Source organism: Poecile atricapillus, chromosome 3, assembly GCF_030490865.1.
Source record: "Poecile atricapillus isolate bPoeAtr1 chromosome 3, bPoeAtr1.hap1, whole genome shotgun sequence".
Lineage (NCBI taxonomy): Eukaryota > Metazoa > Chordata > Aves > Passeriformes > Paridae > Poecile > Poecile atricapillus.
Genome location: NC_081251.1, coordinates 112,014,210 through 112,031,071, shown reverse-complemented (window position 1 = coordinate 112,031,071; position 16,862 = coordinate 112,014,210). Strand labels below are relative to the sequence as shown.

Below are 16,862 nucleotides of genomic sequence, written 5' to 3'. Positions count from 1 at the left end.
TCCATATTCAAATCACTTGCAAGCACTGAGATCATTGCAGCAAAGCCCTCTTTGTCAAAACACAGCCCTACCTTAAAAACAGTTGTATGAAAACCAGCACATGACCTGCATGTGAAAGGAGGAGTTTGTTTCTATACAAAATGATTCCTCCTGCAGGTTGCTGCCTTCCCCTCAGGTTGCACTTTCATTTTGCCAGCTTTTCCCATCTGCTGGCACTAGCTGCCGCTCTGCTGCAGCCTCAGCAGACAGCAGGGGCAGCCTGGCTGTCCCCAGCAGAGGACAATCATCAGGCAGGACCAGGCAGATGCAGTGGTCCCTGGAATCCCACTCGTGCCCTCTGCCTGAGCGGCTGTTTCCAGCTCAGTCCCAAAATGCATGAGAACTGCACGATGTTTGATCTCTGTTTACAATGCCGATGCACAGTGCACATCCTATTTCCCCCCTGTTCATTTGGTTTTTCAGCACTCTGGAGCCTTGCCAGAAGTAAAGAACCAGCTCTACAAAATAACACTTAGAGCTTTTTGTTCCAGGAGGCAAGTTCTTCAAATATCTCTTAAAGAAATACAAAGGATATTTCTTGAGTAGTCTGTCTAATCCAATGCACATATCATGGTGCTCTCAATTCCCTCGTTAGCTCCACAGCAATTAGCACCCAGTATTCTGATCTCTTTGTGCCACAAACTTCTTTAAGTGTCAGAAATCACTAGCCAGGTATTAATATTGATTTTTAGCCTATGTGGAATGAAGAGTGAAAAATCCAATACTGTTTTTTATGAAGAGCCATTTCATACTTTCTTAATAGATGTCATAAAATTCCATCAATTACTGGGGTCTCTTCAGGGGACCTAATTATTGTGCTATGCTTACCTAGTCTGAAAACTTAATAATATCTCCAGATGCTGCCAAAAGTCCTTTGGAGGTCTTACATTCCACGAGGGAGCCCTCTGCTCTGTTTGGCTTTTTTTCTTTCTTTTAAATGAACTATCAAATGTTCAGTGAGGGAGATGAACTGGAAAGCCTGCCTTCATACAAATTCAGGGTGGTACTGTTCCTGTAAGGCTGGAAGGGAGACGGGGTATTCATTTTATTTTTTAATAATTAGATCATCTTGGATTTGCATTAGGTCAACTTTTTAATGGTGACTGCCCAGTGTCACATGCTCAGGGAACTGTAGATACATCCTTCTGTTCCTGTAGGGATTGTCAGTGCTGTAACAATTAATGGGCAGATTTGGGGTTGTTTTTTTTTGAGGGGGGAGAGGTTATCCTAGCAGAAGGTGAATGCCAACAGAAGCAAAGCTATTTTAGTGACTCCTTGAGTGAAAGCAAGAAGATCCTGAGGGAACACTGGGAATTTTCTACATGGACTGCTTGACAAGTGCCCAGCAGAGCAGCAGGTTCCACCCCAGCACCAAAGCATTCTGGACGATTGTGATCACACTGGGTGAGGTGTTCTGTAGTATTTCCCCTTTCAGAGCCACCAAGGCCTGGTGCAGTCTATGGCACTGTGTGCCAGACAGACAGGAGTGGTGCAGGCTCCCAGCACAAAAGGCAGTGCTCAGCCCTCTGCAAAAGCCCAAGGTGATGTATGGCCCATGGGAAGACAAAGCAGAGCCATGGAACAAGCTCCCATCTTCCCATTTTCGCATCCAGATGGCTGTTATGAAACAAGGAAACATGATGTGCCTGAGATGACAAAACCATGCTGGTGGATCGTGCTAATCCCTTCATGTCTGAACCCCAACTCCTCTTGGGTGCATTACTCATCCCTGTGGCTCTCCAAAGAACTAGATTTTCCTTTAGATGTCTGATTTTGCTGAAAGATCTGAGAAATGCTCAAGGGCATAAATTATTCTTTTCATAGCCTGTGATAATGTATGATTCTTAAATTGCCACCAGATCTGACTCCTTCAGATAGTAGAATGAAAATAATGCTGTGCTTGCCCCGAGCCAGGAGGAGGATCTAGTCCAAACCACGTCGTCTTTCAGCAACCCAGCAGCATCATGGATGCAGATGGTGGGGATGTCTGGAAAAATGCAAGTGTTGAGGATCCAGAATGAAATATCAGCCACTCAAATTAATTTCTTATAACAGTCCTCAGAATTGGGACCAGGTTCGTAGGGATGCTAAGTCTGTCTGTGGTATAAATCACTGTGGCACGTACACTGTGGGATGATAGAGCACTGGTGTCGAGTAGGGCACGAGTTGGTTTCTTCCTCTGTACCACCACCCACTCAAAACCTAAACTGGGACATTCATAAAGCCTCCTTTAAATAAAAAAAAAAATACTATAATTATAATATTATTATAAGAATTATCCACACTAATATTACCAGTGCTTACAGCAGTTACTGGCTGTATGCTTGCAACCTTCCTTGACCAGGAGCAGATGTGGGACCATTCCTGAGCTGTGAAATGGAAACTGTTTTCACATGACTCAAGGAGCTGATAATTCCAAACAAATCAATAAACATCATAGCACCTGCAGTAAAATCAGAGTTATCAACCCTAAATCAGTGAAAGCCGCAAAACCACTAACACAGGGAGCTGAAGAAGACAGGTAATTGATTTAAAGCATGCAGTATTTATATAAAATGGGGGGAAAACCAGTTGGAGGATGTTTCTATACAACCATTTTGGGTTTTCTGGCTAGCATTCCTTACCAGCAGAAATACAGGCATCAGCCAACAGCGCCTGATCCTGCTTTTCCTGGCAAAATTGCAATTTGCCACAAGTTACAGGGGGAGTGGGACTCATCTTACAATAAAGCACATCCATTTTCCAGGCAGCTTTCTATGGGAGCCACACTGTGGCTTTGATTGCAGCTGGAGCCCATCCAGGCACGCTGACAGCCAGGCACTCATGATCACGGTGGCTGCACTCGGGCTAAACCCCTGCTCTCCCTACAGGAGACTTGTAAGGCAAGAAGCACAGGCATCAACACACAGTTTAGGCACAGGTCTGCCAAGACCCTTCCTATTGCCACAAGGATATTTCTGCCATATGTGAGCCAAGGAAAAAAAAAAAGAAAAAAGCAAAAAGAAAAAGGCATATTAATTTAATAGTGGAGGAGAGATTCTACCACACTCATTTATTGTAACCGATGAAAATTGCTGTAATGCAAACTGTTGTGCCAAGTTGCCTGTGCTAGCCAACATTTTGGCATGTTACATTCCTATCTAGGCAGCTTTTAATTATTAATCATTTTAAGTGTTTTGAGAGTTGAATTTCAGTGGATTTTAACTGATGGGTTATCATGGATATTAAACACTGAGCCTAAGTCTCAATGTGAGGGTGTTGGCGGTGATCTCGCACCGTTACTTCTGGCTGTGGGTGGCTGCAGAGGATGACAGCTGAAACTGCAAATGTGAGAAACTGCCAAATGTGTATCCATATGAGACAGGCCCTGTGGGTTCACATTTTTGGATTGTTATCCATTACAGTAATTGATTTTTAGCCAGTGTCCTAGGTTAAAACAAAACTAAAGCTTCTGCTTTTCCCACGTTCACTTGTAGAGGTTTCAGAATGTGTGCGATCATTTCCAAGAGTTTATTGTTGTTGGCCAAGTAGGACTTTCCATGGACAAGACAAGACACAACTGAAAACAGAGAGCTCCTCGTTCAACAGTAAGTGATTCCAATCACATGGGATAATTTCAAATGGATCTCAGTGTGAGTGAGCCAATGATCATGTACCCTGAGACAGTGACTGATCTGAAAAATGATACATCCATGTAGCCCTGGGAGCAAAAGTGTTTGCTTCTTATATTTTAAACTATTTGCCAAAGCTGAACAACTCCAGCTCTAGCAACTATTGATAGAATATGATCATTTCAAAAGAGAAAGATTTTGCAAGTCTTTTATACATGCAGTAATATTAAATCTTCTGGAAAATTTCAAAGCGTGACTTTGCACTGAGTCCCCTGTGACAGGACATCCCCCATGAGAAAGAATGAGAGGGGAGAATGTAGCTCAGCAAAGCTGACAGTTTAAACCTCCCCAGAGAAAAATATAACCAAGGAAATTATTTTTGTGTATGTGCTGGGCTTGGGGGAGGAGGCTGGGTTTGTTTTATTAAGCAAATGACCCATGGCACTTCTGCAAAGAAGAAGCAGATTTTAGATAGCAAAACTGTGCATCTTACTTGGAATCAGTGGTCTATCAAAACTGTTGGAAGTTACCACTTTTAAAAGATGTCTTGGTCCTGTGCTCAGTCCAGCTAAACAATCTGGGCAGTCAACCCTGGGACTTTAATGGATGGATGGACTTGGTGAGGAAGAAAAGAGCCTGGACTTATCTACAGAAACTTGGAACATTTGGGGCAAGTGTTCCAAATTAAGAAAGAAAACATTCCATGATTTACGTCAAAACTATAAAAATAAGCATTTTGCACAGCTCATGCTCTGACCAAAGTCAGTATTCAAAACATGCAAAAATTAATTTTAATTACTCCAGCTCATGACAAATGAAATTCTGGTTGGTGTTCCACAGCAGAAATATCTGTCTTGTCTTGATTTTTTCCTGTAACCATTCCCAGACTCAAGAGGTGCTGTGTAGAGGTTCAGAACAATGCTGTGGTATCCATGACAGAGGACAAAGGAGAGGGGGAAGGGAAAAAGCAAAAGGCATTATTTGTAGCTCTTACAATTTAATATAGTAATATTAATATCTACTATGTGCCTCCCACAAAGCTCCAGCTAAGCCTGTGGCCCTAGAGGACTGCCTTAGAAATATGTGGACAAAAAAGGCAAGGAAGGGACAAGGGCTGTTCCTGTGATAATGACCACACAGCCGTGTGGTTTTTAAATAAATGAGGGTACAAATTAATTAAACTGTGGTTTGTTTCAAACTCAAATCACGTTCCGCTGGCATCCAGAGTTTCTGCTGTAGGATGTAATGTTACTTCCCACACCTGGGCAAGTGTTTCATTGGTTTGTAAAGGGATGAAAGGGGGTGGGTATGTCAGTCTGTGTGGTAGCTAGAGCTCCTCTAAGCTGCCAGTGAGGATTCTCCTGCCAGCAGCACTTGGGTGTTGCTCCCCAGGCTGAAAACTTTCCTTTTGCTGCAAGGGCTCCTCCACAAGAAGTGCCAGGTGCAGAGTGAAGCCCTTGAAGGCATTCCCTTGACAGGCAGGTGATGCTGATTGAGAGCACAGCACCAATTTGCAGTGTACTGCCTAAGAGAAAAGACACTTCAGCTGGGGGAATAATTTGCAGTAATGAGGGTGAAAGCTAAACTTCGCAGCATAGCTCGTGTCAGACAAAAACATAGCAAAGTCACAGTGAATTTCTGGAACACCTGACAGGCATTTCTTCTGGGTAGGGCTCCGTAACACACACTCGGTTCACAACCGTTTGTTTTGCCTTACAAACTGTCACTGTTGAGCTGATGCCACCAGAAGTTGGAAGGAAATGTGACTGGAGCTCCTCCACCAGCACTTCTAATTTCCTTCCCCAAGGTGGGAGGAGTGGCACATAAAGAGAAAACTTGTGTGTGTGTCTCTATGGAGAACGCCAACGAGGCAACACAAATGAGCAGGATTGTTTATGCTGGGTTATCAGATGGTGTTGCTACCAAGTACCATGTGTGATTAGAAGAAAAAAAAAAAAGAAACTTTATACTGAATTTTTGGCGCTAGAGTGGCTGGGTGTATCTGCTCATGGCCTGTTCTTGGATTAGGAAGATGCATTCCCTCAGGAAAGTAGAACAAAAGATCTCTCCTGGTGACCAAGCCCTCCAGGTGATGCTGCAGGCTCCTGAAGGAGCAGAGCAGAGGGAACAAGTGGCTGCCATCCCAGCTGAGGGCTGCTGTGTTTTCATATGAGAGAAGCCTTGGTCTGTACAGGATCTGACACTTCATTAAACCAAAATCTATCACTGAAATCCTGGCATGGACAAGAAGCCACTTGGACTTTGTGTCAATGGCCCCTGGGGTAGGAAATCACTGTGGTATCTCCACAATCTGTACTGCTTTGTGTGAATGCAGAGTCGCACCTTAACTCTGAGCACAACTAGTGATTCCTGGGATAAGCTTCTTTGGCTTTTCCCTAAGAAAGGCAGCTTGAGAGCTTCACCTCAGCTGGGGCTGAGATCCTCATTCTGGTATGAAAATGAATTAATCTTCTGGGGCAGAGGGCTGCTATGAAATAAACATCAGGTGTGTCAACCACACAGACTTAAGAGGAGAAGTAGTGGTTTGGGGGTGAACAATAACCAGCTGTGGCCAAAGAAAGAGCCAGGGAAAGAGCCCATTGCAGATCTTCATTGGCATCACATCCTCTTCTGCAGTGAAAGCTGGCATATTGCAGGACAGATGATTTCCCTGCCTGTTTTTTTTATAGTGCTTTACACTTCCCAGGAGTTGTTTCTATATGACTGTAATAGAGCTGTCAAAATAACAGCTTGTGGTGGAGGATGCAGTCGCACCTCTCGGTTCCTTGCTGCCCTTCTCCTGCAGCACCTGCTACCAATGAATGGCTGGAGGACGAGGCCAAATGAAGGTGACACTGGCTGTGAGTGCAGGACATGGCTCAGTGCTCATTTGGCTGACCTTCCCAGCAGAGCCATGGCCTCAGGCCTCTCCAGCCTTTTGCACTGTAAGCCTGGCCCCAGCAATGGTCTTCTTTGCCTCATGACCTGTAGAAGGTCTTTTGCACCTTCCAGCCTCACAGCTCTGTATCCTGCCCTTCCTGCACAGCATTTCTGATCTAACCACACTGTACAGGCAACACATGGAGCACAGGAGTCACAGGAGCAGCCAGCTGATGATTTGGGGTTTTGGTAAGTATTATCCTACTGCAGCTTGACAGGACAATGAGGGTGGAGGTGGGACAAGATCTAGTCCCTGTACACTGCAAAATGGCTGTTGAGTAGGCTATGGAATATATCTCAAGGAGGAGTAGCCTTAGGACTGCCTGGCAATGACTGCCTGGAGGGAGGCAGCATCTTGGTGCTGGGGTAGTGATGGCTCTCCCATGCTTGTGGAAAGGTGTGTTAGAAGTGTCTGGATCTGCTCCATCTGGGAATAATTGTGTAAAGTCAAATGAGTGGCAATATCAGAGCAAAACATTAATGAAGGGACTGGAGCAGCCATCCATCAATGTCCATTTGCTTGGAGGCTTGGAGGCTTTTTCTCCCTTCTTTTATCAGACATCTTCAGTAACCTACAGGTGCCTGCTTGCAAGGTCAGCATTTCCTATGCATGAGAGCAGTGGCTCTGCAGGCTGAAGGCTGCATAGATCCAATGTACCAGCTCAATCAGATGTTTAAGCATCTCTGCAGGAATGATCACTGTCATTTAATCTGCTGATTAGTGTTGTCATATCTATTTGTAGAATACAGTATAATTTATGGTGAGATCCCTGGAGGATCTTCAGCAAATGCTACAAGTAATTGAATCTGCTGATTTCTAAAGGTCAGGTGAAAACTGAGCATTATTATAACACAGATGAGGTGACGATGACACCAGGTAGCTTTACATTTCAAATGTAAAAACTTGAATTTACTGATCATTGCTGTATACCATCACTGTTGAAGATGAGTAAGACAGTCAAGAATCATAATGTCCATTTTCAACCCTCTCAGTAAAGCAATGTAATTTCTGAAGAGAAGAAAAAAGGACTTCCTTTTCCAAATCAGCAGGTTGGGGGGGGGAGAAGAATTTCAGAGAGGCGTGATTAGGGAAGCATCAGGAAATTGTTTGGGTGATTTTACTGAAGAAGTGGCTCACTGATGAACTCTGAGGCTGAGTGCTGCTATTTCCAGTCCTGGCTGAGTAAGATCCCCCGAGCTGGCACAGCTACTTTCCATCTCTCTTCCAGCAAACAAGCGGATTTCCCTTATCAGCAAAACTAATTTTGTCTGGCTGACAAGTTATAAAAATTAAGACTTTTAATTTGGATTGTACAGTCTGGAGTTCATTTCTGCAGAAATGAGGGAGGAACGGAAGGAAGGTGGTCTGGATTGTGGCAGGGACAATCAGCTTTTGAGAGCACCAGACTAGAGCAGCTCACTGAAGAAATGGTTTGGCCAAAGAACAAAGCTGATGGAAGGTACCAGCAACACAAAGCTCAGGCTGGGGTGCTGGCTTGCACTAAAAAATCTGCATGTTGATAATAAATTGAGATTTATTTTTTTTCCCCAATCAAAGAAAGGGTTTTTTTAAATTTAAAGAAGAAAAGTATTTCTTCAGGGCTAGATTTTTGTTGTCAAACTTATCTGGCCCCATTAGAAGCTCCCCCAGCCTTCTGGAATACCACTACTTCCCATCTGCTTCCCTCAAAATTACAAAGTCAGTGGAGAGCTTGGCAGGAACTAAACTGGCAAGACAAGGAGTGGGTTGAAACAGTGACTAAATGTGGGATGTGTCTATCCCTCTGAAGCTGCTGCTAACCCCAGCACCCTGTATGGTGTCTAACAGGCATTTATAGGCCGTGCACCACTGAATTCTCCTGCAACAACTCCTGCCTACAGGTGCTCTGCACAGGGCAAAACTGTGCTGAGGTCATAAATTTTGTGGCTGAAATGGCTAATAAAAAGGGTAAATGCATGTTTGCTTGTAAAAGCCTTTCCCCAGAACAGATTAAACAAGTTATCCTGTGCTTTTTTCACTGCAGAAATATGTGTTTGCTGCAAACTTTCTTCTTTAGCTGCTCTGTAAATCATCAACCTAGAGCACTGCAGGCTACAAGAGCTGCCAGGACAATAAACTGAAGCTTTAAGCCCAGGAAAGACTTAAATATTCACCTTACTTTACATAGCCTGGTGACAGCAATATGGATGTGCCTAAGGCTGAGTGCTCCCATGCTCCAATGGATCAGGGCCTAAATACACATGGACACTTCAAACAGAGGCATCTGTCAGCAAAAACTTCCTCTCCTTGGGAGGAGGCTTCTGTCACAGCTCCTGCGTGGGTGTTGGGGCACATAAATCCCCCAGACTTTGTTGTTCTGCCAGCAAGCAGGACAGAAGAGCAGTAAAAACCTGCCAGGTCAGTTAGAAACCAGCTGAGTCACAATGCTGCAACAGGGCCACCTGAAAATAAACAGGCCAACAATAAAAGCCGCACAAGGGCCGAGTAAGGAGCCTGACTCTCTGGGTGGGTGCAGGATTGTCTGCTGCAGTGGCTCTGGGACTGAGGATGCTCCCTCCTGCTTTCCTACATGACTCCCTTTGTGCAAACCCAGGGCACTGGCAGAGCTGGCCCATCACCTGCTGTGTAGTGCACGAGTGGAGTTGAATATTTGGGAAAACGACACCAGAGCAAGGAGCCTGTAAGACACCTTCAGCATAAACCCTTTTTCTCTGTCCCCAGCATTGTTCCCCTTAGGGTGACAACGGGCACCACTGATGAGAAGGGTATTCCAGCCCACGTGTGCCAAATGGGGACCTGTTCGGTTATTTTGGTGCTCTCTGGGGAGAAAGCGAGGCCACGCAAACATGGATAAATAACCGCTCCCGGTTCTGGGTCTCTTATATAAGGTGATGATTATAGAAACTGCAATGTACGAGGGGGTGGAATGCAAAGAACAGAGTTTTTAAAGGAAAGTAGGTCTGGGTGTTGAGGGGGGAAATGGAAATTACCAGCCTTCCTTGAGGTTTGATAAAATCAAAGAAGGTGGTGCTGTATTGTAGTGATGCCTTGGCCGCAGACAAGACACGAGCGTCCTGTGCTGGGGAAGAGTCGCTCAAAGATTTTATATAGATCTTCTTTTCAGGATGAGCTGATGTATGGGACTGTCAGCTGAGCACAGTGCTGGGAATAAATTATTTAATGGCACAAATGGTTTCTAAAGGGAGCTGGGAGAGAATTGTCCCAAAGTAACCAACACTTCATGTTCCTTCACAAGCACAAACGATAATTGAATTGAATTGAATCGCAGACATGTAGAAAGCAATTCTGTAGCCATCCTGACACTAATGTTGGTTGGTTGATTGGTTAGGGAAGAATTTTTCACTGTATATTTTCCTTTCTTTTAAACTTACTGAAGAATGCAGGATTAACACTCAGGATACTTTTTAATCCTAATCAGAAATGAAGCTGCTTACAAACTAGGTTTAAGCATCTTTAAATCCTTATCATAGAGGGGCTGAGCTTGGGCTGCGTTAAGACAGGCTGCTATTTTATTCATAACTGTTAGGAGAAAAATTGGGGAGGGTTTCATGAAGCACTAAACATTACACACAACTATTTGCCATCTCCTCCTCTTTTAAACACAGACTGTAACTCACCGGTTCCCTATGCTGCAATTTATTTTCTTACAGCCAGGTTGTGAAAGCTGTGGGAATGGAAGTGATCTGCTGTTCTAATCTGTAAGGAGAGCACCAACCCCCCCATGTCTTCAGCCTGATTGTGGCAGCAACATGTGCATTTACAGATTCATTGCTGAGTGTCTGGAGGTTACTCTTCAATGCGTGCTCTTTATAATCTGATCAGTCATCCACTAAAGAGTCTTGCAGCAATGTAATTCTGAGTTTCGCTGCCTGAGCTGCGTTTCTCTCCCTGATGGGTTTCTGATTGCTGTACCAGAAGCAGCATCACAACTTCTTTCATGAAGTGGGTTTTGGTGCACAATCACTGGAAAGCCTCCTTTGGAGAAATCATTATGCTAACGTAAGACACTGGGTTGAAGCAGGGCTGTAACACAGTGGGCTGGATCTAGGAAGATAATCAGTGTACTGCATGACAGGGATATTGCCTGGGTGCCATTCCAACTTCTGTATCTCTCATTCCTAGTACACATTTGTGTTTGGTGTGTACTCCACAGGTGAATTCACGCAAGGACACAGAGAGAATCCTCTTAGATGTTTTTGGTACGTCCCTTCCTTGGGGCCAAGTCTGCTCTCGCTGCAATTAGCAGGAGCTTGTGTTGCAGCTCTTGTGCGTAAGCCTTGCTCAGCTGAGCAGTCTCCCTGACCTCAGGGGGGCTCCTTGTGTGCCTAATTTAGGGCTGGAATTTGCCAGTGGGTCAGCACCCCCTGGGATGCTGATAACCAAGACCTACTCAGTCTATAGACCTGGTGTTTTAGATCACCCCAAAGCATGCCCCTGATGGGCATTGCCAGCAGGAGCCCACAACACAGACCAGATACAGATCTGCTGGATTGTCCCAGCTGTGTGGTGTGGCCCAATCTGTGGGCATTTAATGGCTCAAAGGGGCATTCATGCTTCTAGTGACAGCATATAATGACTGTATATATAATAATATAATGAGAGATGAACATGGGTTTATGGCACAGTGTTTTCATGAGGCAGGATTGACAAATGAGAAGCAAAAGTCTCTCTGGGGCACAGGTAAAGGTGCACTGACGCTGGTTTTACAGGTTATGGGTTGCAAGGACCCTGATTGTTTCCCTTCCCTCCTGCAAGGCTGCAAAGGGAAGAGCTAAGGCAGCAAATCCTGCTCTTGTTTTGGCTTCCTTCACGTGCCTGCTAAGGCGTTGCTATGTGAAAATCCTGGCAGGGGGTGGGAAATGCTGTGTCTGTTGGAGCTGAACAAGTTCCTGTGTGTTTAGTAGTTGTGGTGTCCTTGTTTGCTCTTTCTTGCAAGCTGTGTGAATAGAGACCTTTGTACATCAGGACATGTGGTAGTGCCCAGGTACTCCTTGGATATAAAGGAATGTTTGTGCAGTGGCAGCCAAGCCATGGAAATGGTAGAAGCAGGTGCCTTGTCTTGTTTCAGAGGAAAATGGAGTATGGTTTATTGAATAAATCAAGGCTTTGTTAGCTAGGCCACCTTATTCCTGCAGGGAGTCCGTAGGAAGGATTTATATTAAGTGTTCTCTGATGATAATGATGCTTTTAAAATAGAATTCAGAATATTATGCCACCTAAATCTTGATAGCCCATTCCTTCAGCTCAGAAATACTAATGCAAGGTGTATCTTGTACTCCATACTTCATGGCTGTTCCAATTTCTCTTTTTATTGAGCTATGTATTAATGTGGAGTTAGAGACTTTATCTCCACAGCTACACAGTCCCCCTCACAAGCCTCTCTAGACATGCAATTTAGCTAAAAAAGCTTGCTTTGTTCCTCAGCATTATATGGTGTAATCAGGAGAATGAATAGAGATGCCAGAAAGATTTATTACTTGATTTTTTTCAGAGATGGAGAGAACAACTAATACACAATATTGATTTCATGAGAAACTGGGGATCCTCACATCAGAGAAGCATTTTTTTCAATATCCACTTCAGAAATATCACCCTAAATGAACTGAGTTTTTTGAGAAACTAAAGGATGAATAGGAAAAAAAATCAAGATGGACTATTTTTTTCTTTATCAAAACATGAAGCTATGCCTTGATAATCTAGAATACAGTAGGATTTGGCATTTGTGGGAAGTCCTACCCAACGTTAATCCACTCTTCAGAAAATGTGCCATAACCTCACTACCCCTGAAGCATCATTTCACTGAAATTGTTGCAAAAAGTTTTGCTTGCTAGATTTCACCAACATTTGTTATTTTTTAAAATCACCTAAAAGTGCAGCATTTATGGACGTTCATAAAACAAACCAGAACACAGCATTTCAATTTCAAATCAAACTCCTAGCTGGTTTAAACTCTCTCTTTCAAAAGAAAAACTGAATACAGTTCTGTCTTTTTAACTATCCTAAACACAAATGCAACCACTTAGTGACATCTTTTTTTTTGACTGGGTTTATGATATTTTTGAGATCAGCTTTTGGTTTCAAAGGGGTGGTGAGCTGCTCTGCTCCCACTCCTGAGATACTGAGCCTGAAGTCTAATTACGCTCTTTCCATCCTTCTTGGTTGTTCCTTGCTACACTGGTGACAAATTTAGCAAAAAACCTCCAGCTGTGCTGAGACTGTGGAAGGAGTTGAGGCTTGGGGTTAGAGCTCGAATAGCATGTAACCTCTTATTTCCTACCCTGTCTGGCTCTGAATGGCAGCTATGCAAATTATATGCATACATTTTCTACTGTAGTTTGGTTTTATGGGGGCTTTCATTGCAGTTAGATGAACTCTGAAGAAATAATTTTAAGCTAGGAACTTTAATCAATGCAATTTTTTTCATATTTTTTCCTTGCAAAACCAGGTTCTTCATGTCACTTGTAATTCAGCACTAGTTAAATACTGTTGGTTTCCTAGGGAAGAGGTGCTATTGTTTAAATCAGAAAGGCAAATACAAATGTAATGCAATATCCTGTCTACTAAACAGGTGGGACGTGCAGCTGACCAACTTGTAGTCCAGCTTCAAATGCAACTTTGTTTCCCTTCTTCTTTGAACTCCTGGAAAGAAAGATCTGCACAAAGAATGGGGTGCTTAAATCCCAGTCTGAATGCAGTTGCAATGCAAGTCAGCTACTGTAGCTCAATAGCTCTGGACCTCTGTGCCTTCAGAAATTAAAAGCCCCCTTCCTACTGATATTTTTTAATTAATATTTAATAATAGTAAAAGCATGATTTCCATGTCAGAAGAGGGTTTCTTCCTAAGAAAATCTTTATTTTGATGCAACTCAGAGGACTTGCCTGTCACTGTTTTATGCTGCCCAGAACCATGGCCAGACCATAGGATCCTATAGCATTTCTTGGCTTCTGGATTCAAGTGAACCACTTGCTCTCTCCCTGCTGTTTGTGTCCTACATATCCCTTATCCAGCCCCATATCCCAAATCCTGGGGCACCCAGCACCACAGAGTGAGCCAACATACCTTTGTCTTCCAGCCTAAGCACAACTGTAATAATTTCTGTGGTTTATACCTACTTTCTAGATGTATAAATAACTATCAGCTCCTGGGTCTACAGAGCAGCACAGCAGAGTGCTAATGAGACCTGCTCCTTGCTACCAGTTCAGCTCTGTGTGGGCAAATAGGTGTTAAACTGAATTTTAATCTGCTGGCAATGAACATCTTATTATATAGCTGTGCCTAAGGGCTCAGCAGGTCTGTGCACCACACACAGCGTGTTCAGGTGAAAGCTGAGCTTGTGGGTGAGGATTTAGGAGAGAAAAAGCAGCTCTCAGTTTCTGCTGATTGCCAGCAATACAATGGAGACTGAAGCCCTTTTTCTCCACCATACACACGTAGATGTACTACTGCTACTACTATTCTTGCTGGGATGAGCACTAGCTGGAGGATATTTCTGTTTGGATGGAGAAGTGGAGAGAAAAAGAAAGAAAATCAATGTCAGCCCCCAAAAGGTGCTTCATAAAAACGTGCAGACAGCACACACACCAGATTCTTGTACCACAAACTGGTGGTCCTGCCAGCTCGCCTTTGCCATCCCAAGAATATCAGTTTGAAGGGAGGATACAAGGGACACAAATCTTTCCTTTTGTTGCTTCTATCAGCCTTATTTTAATCTGCTTGCCTAAATTAGCCAGAGGTGCTGTTAGTCAGCAGCACAACACCAATTTCTGTGAGCAGGGCCTTGGGGCTTTCTGCCCTTTATCTGAAGAAAGGCACATTAGCATGAGAGATACAGGGAGTTTGTTACTGATACTTCATCCTTCTCTCAGCTCTATTAGTAATCCAGTCACCAGCTCCTGTCTCTCCCCTTGTTCTAAAACTTCACACACTCCTGTTATTGTGTCTGCTGCACCTCTGATTCACAAAGCTTCTTCCTTCAGATCACTTTTGCAGAGTAACTCCTGCTAAGAAAATCTATTAAACATATTTTATAAGACTGTGGCCAGCACAAGTATGGGACAACTAATGGGAAAGGAATAAAGAAAGTTTTAATATAAAGAGAACCCATCAAAGGTTCTTAAAAAGAAATTGCTAAAGATGTTGCACAAGTGACTTACTGCACACATCTGTGGTTTTTTAAATTATCTTTTACGTTTCTCAACAACATTTTAATTAAAGCCTTTATTAGCAAGTGCCTCATTATAAAAGACTGACATTTTTTTATTATTTTCTACTTCATAATTTTTACAAGTGACTTTCTACAAATGTTTTGCTCCAAAAAGGTCATTCTGGGAGAAAGCAAGAAGGAAGTAACAGTGTTAAATCAGTCATGCAAAAGGTGTGATGTGAGGCATAGCTTGTTTTAATGAATTTTGTTCACTAAGTGAGTCTAATTTCTGGTCACAGCAATTTTGGTGTATTGATTTCCAGCCCCACGCTTGCCTGGTAAACAAGATCTCATCACAGGCCCTGGTTTGTGTCAGTAAGTCCTTTCTGCTCAAGCAAATCAAATATTTTAATCTCCAGGTCCTCACAGCTTTTGTGCTCAATTGCACGCAGGCCTCTAAATGAAGAGGCTCCGAGCTGCAGCTGCAGGGCTGGGCAGGGCAGAGCCTGAAGGTGCTCACGTCCCCATTAACGCTGCTGAGCTGGTGGCTCCTCGGCCCAGGCCATGCCAGCTGTTTGCAGCTGCACAGCTTCTCCCTTTGCACCTGGGCAGTGTCAGCACTGGCTTGTGCCTGGCCTGTAGCACAGGGGGACAGGAGGAAGGCTGGCTGCAGCAGCAGGATGCTCAGCACAGGCCAAGCTGTGTCCTGGCTCCCAGGCTGCTCTAAGGATGTCTCTCCTACCTCCAGCTTTGCGCTCACACCCAGGCTGCTAGGCTGATGAGGATCTAACCTTTGCTTTTTCACAACACTCTGAAGACTTTATATAATTTTCAGATATAGCAATCAAGCCACTGAGAACTGGACCCAATATCTTACATTTAGGTCTGTTAGGGAAGCAAAATTCTGAATACAAACTGACTGCTGCTGCTCGGTTGCTTGTGGGTTTACATTGCTGTCTATAAGTGCCTTTGCAGGTTGCTTACAAAGTAACATAAGCTATAAGAAAAACCTCCTTATTTTGAAATACAACTTCAAAAAATAAGAATAAGCTTGTATTCCCTCCAGTTTAGCCATCAGTCACTGCTCTTCCCCATTCTTGTGGCCAGCTGTCCCAATGACTGTACTGTGTGTACTGAGCCAGTGCTGATCTCTCAGCTGTAAGTAACACCCAGTAAGGGAGCACTGCATATATTTAAAGTGTTTAAGGACCCAGCAGATATTGTGCCAAGATTGGTATATAACATTCTTGTGCCTATCTGAGACCTCCTCCTTGGAGGATTTGTTCCTGAGTGTTGTGTAACACCTTTCTTTCTGCACTGACCTCTGAGATAATGTGCATCAGGAACGTCATATTGTCAAGAGAGCCAGGCAGCAGCTTGGGAGTTGGTACAAGGGCACATGAATAATGGCATTATTTCCAATCAGAAAATTGCTAAATTTAAGTCTGTTACTGAATCCAACAGAACACTGTGCAGCTTGGCACCTTATGCAGGGTGTGCACCTACATAAGATTATGTTCATAACAGGAATCAATAAGGTTCAAACAAAAAGCTGGAAAAAATCTCCATGAGAACGTGGAAGGGAATACTAAATGTTTAGTGATATTTTTAGCTGACCTTTTGATTTCAAAGTTCTTTTTACTCTAAATATCCTTCCCTAACACAGTGAAATAGTAAGCTACAACCTGAAAATATCCCACAGGGATGGGAAAAATTCATACAAGGTTGGAGCTTGTTTTTCCTTCAGTTGAGATGTTTCATGCAGAACAAGCTGAATTCCTTACACCTGCTAGATCCACAGACCCATAACAGAAAGGGACAGACACAGTCCTTTACTTAAAAGTAACCCCTGTGAGGCTGTCAGTGTGAGCACCAGAATGTGGAGCAATTGTGTGCATCTGAACACAAAACTCCGTAAAACTTCCTCACACAACAGCCACCAAAAGTCCTGTCAACAAAAGAAACTGCTCTACTGAGTGGGGATGGTTCCCTCTTCCAGCATCTGTGAGTAAATGTGGCATCACTGGGTGAGTTGTAAGCAAGCCTGTCAGTACCTGTAAGGTGACTGTCTGTGCCTTGGAACACAGAAGTAATAACCTGAAAAAT

At 43.6% G+C, this 16,862-nt stretch overlaps 1 long non-coding RNA gene across 2 annotated transcripts in view; it reads right to left on the bottom strand.

Annotated features, from left to right (window-relative positions):
* The window catches only part of LOC131576966 (uncharacterized), a 97,113-nt gene that overhangs the window by 66,415 nt on the left and 13,836 nt on the right, over window positions 1-16,862 (bottom strand). The gene's annotated exons all lie outside the window — the stretch shown is intronic.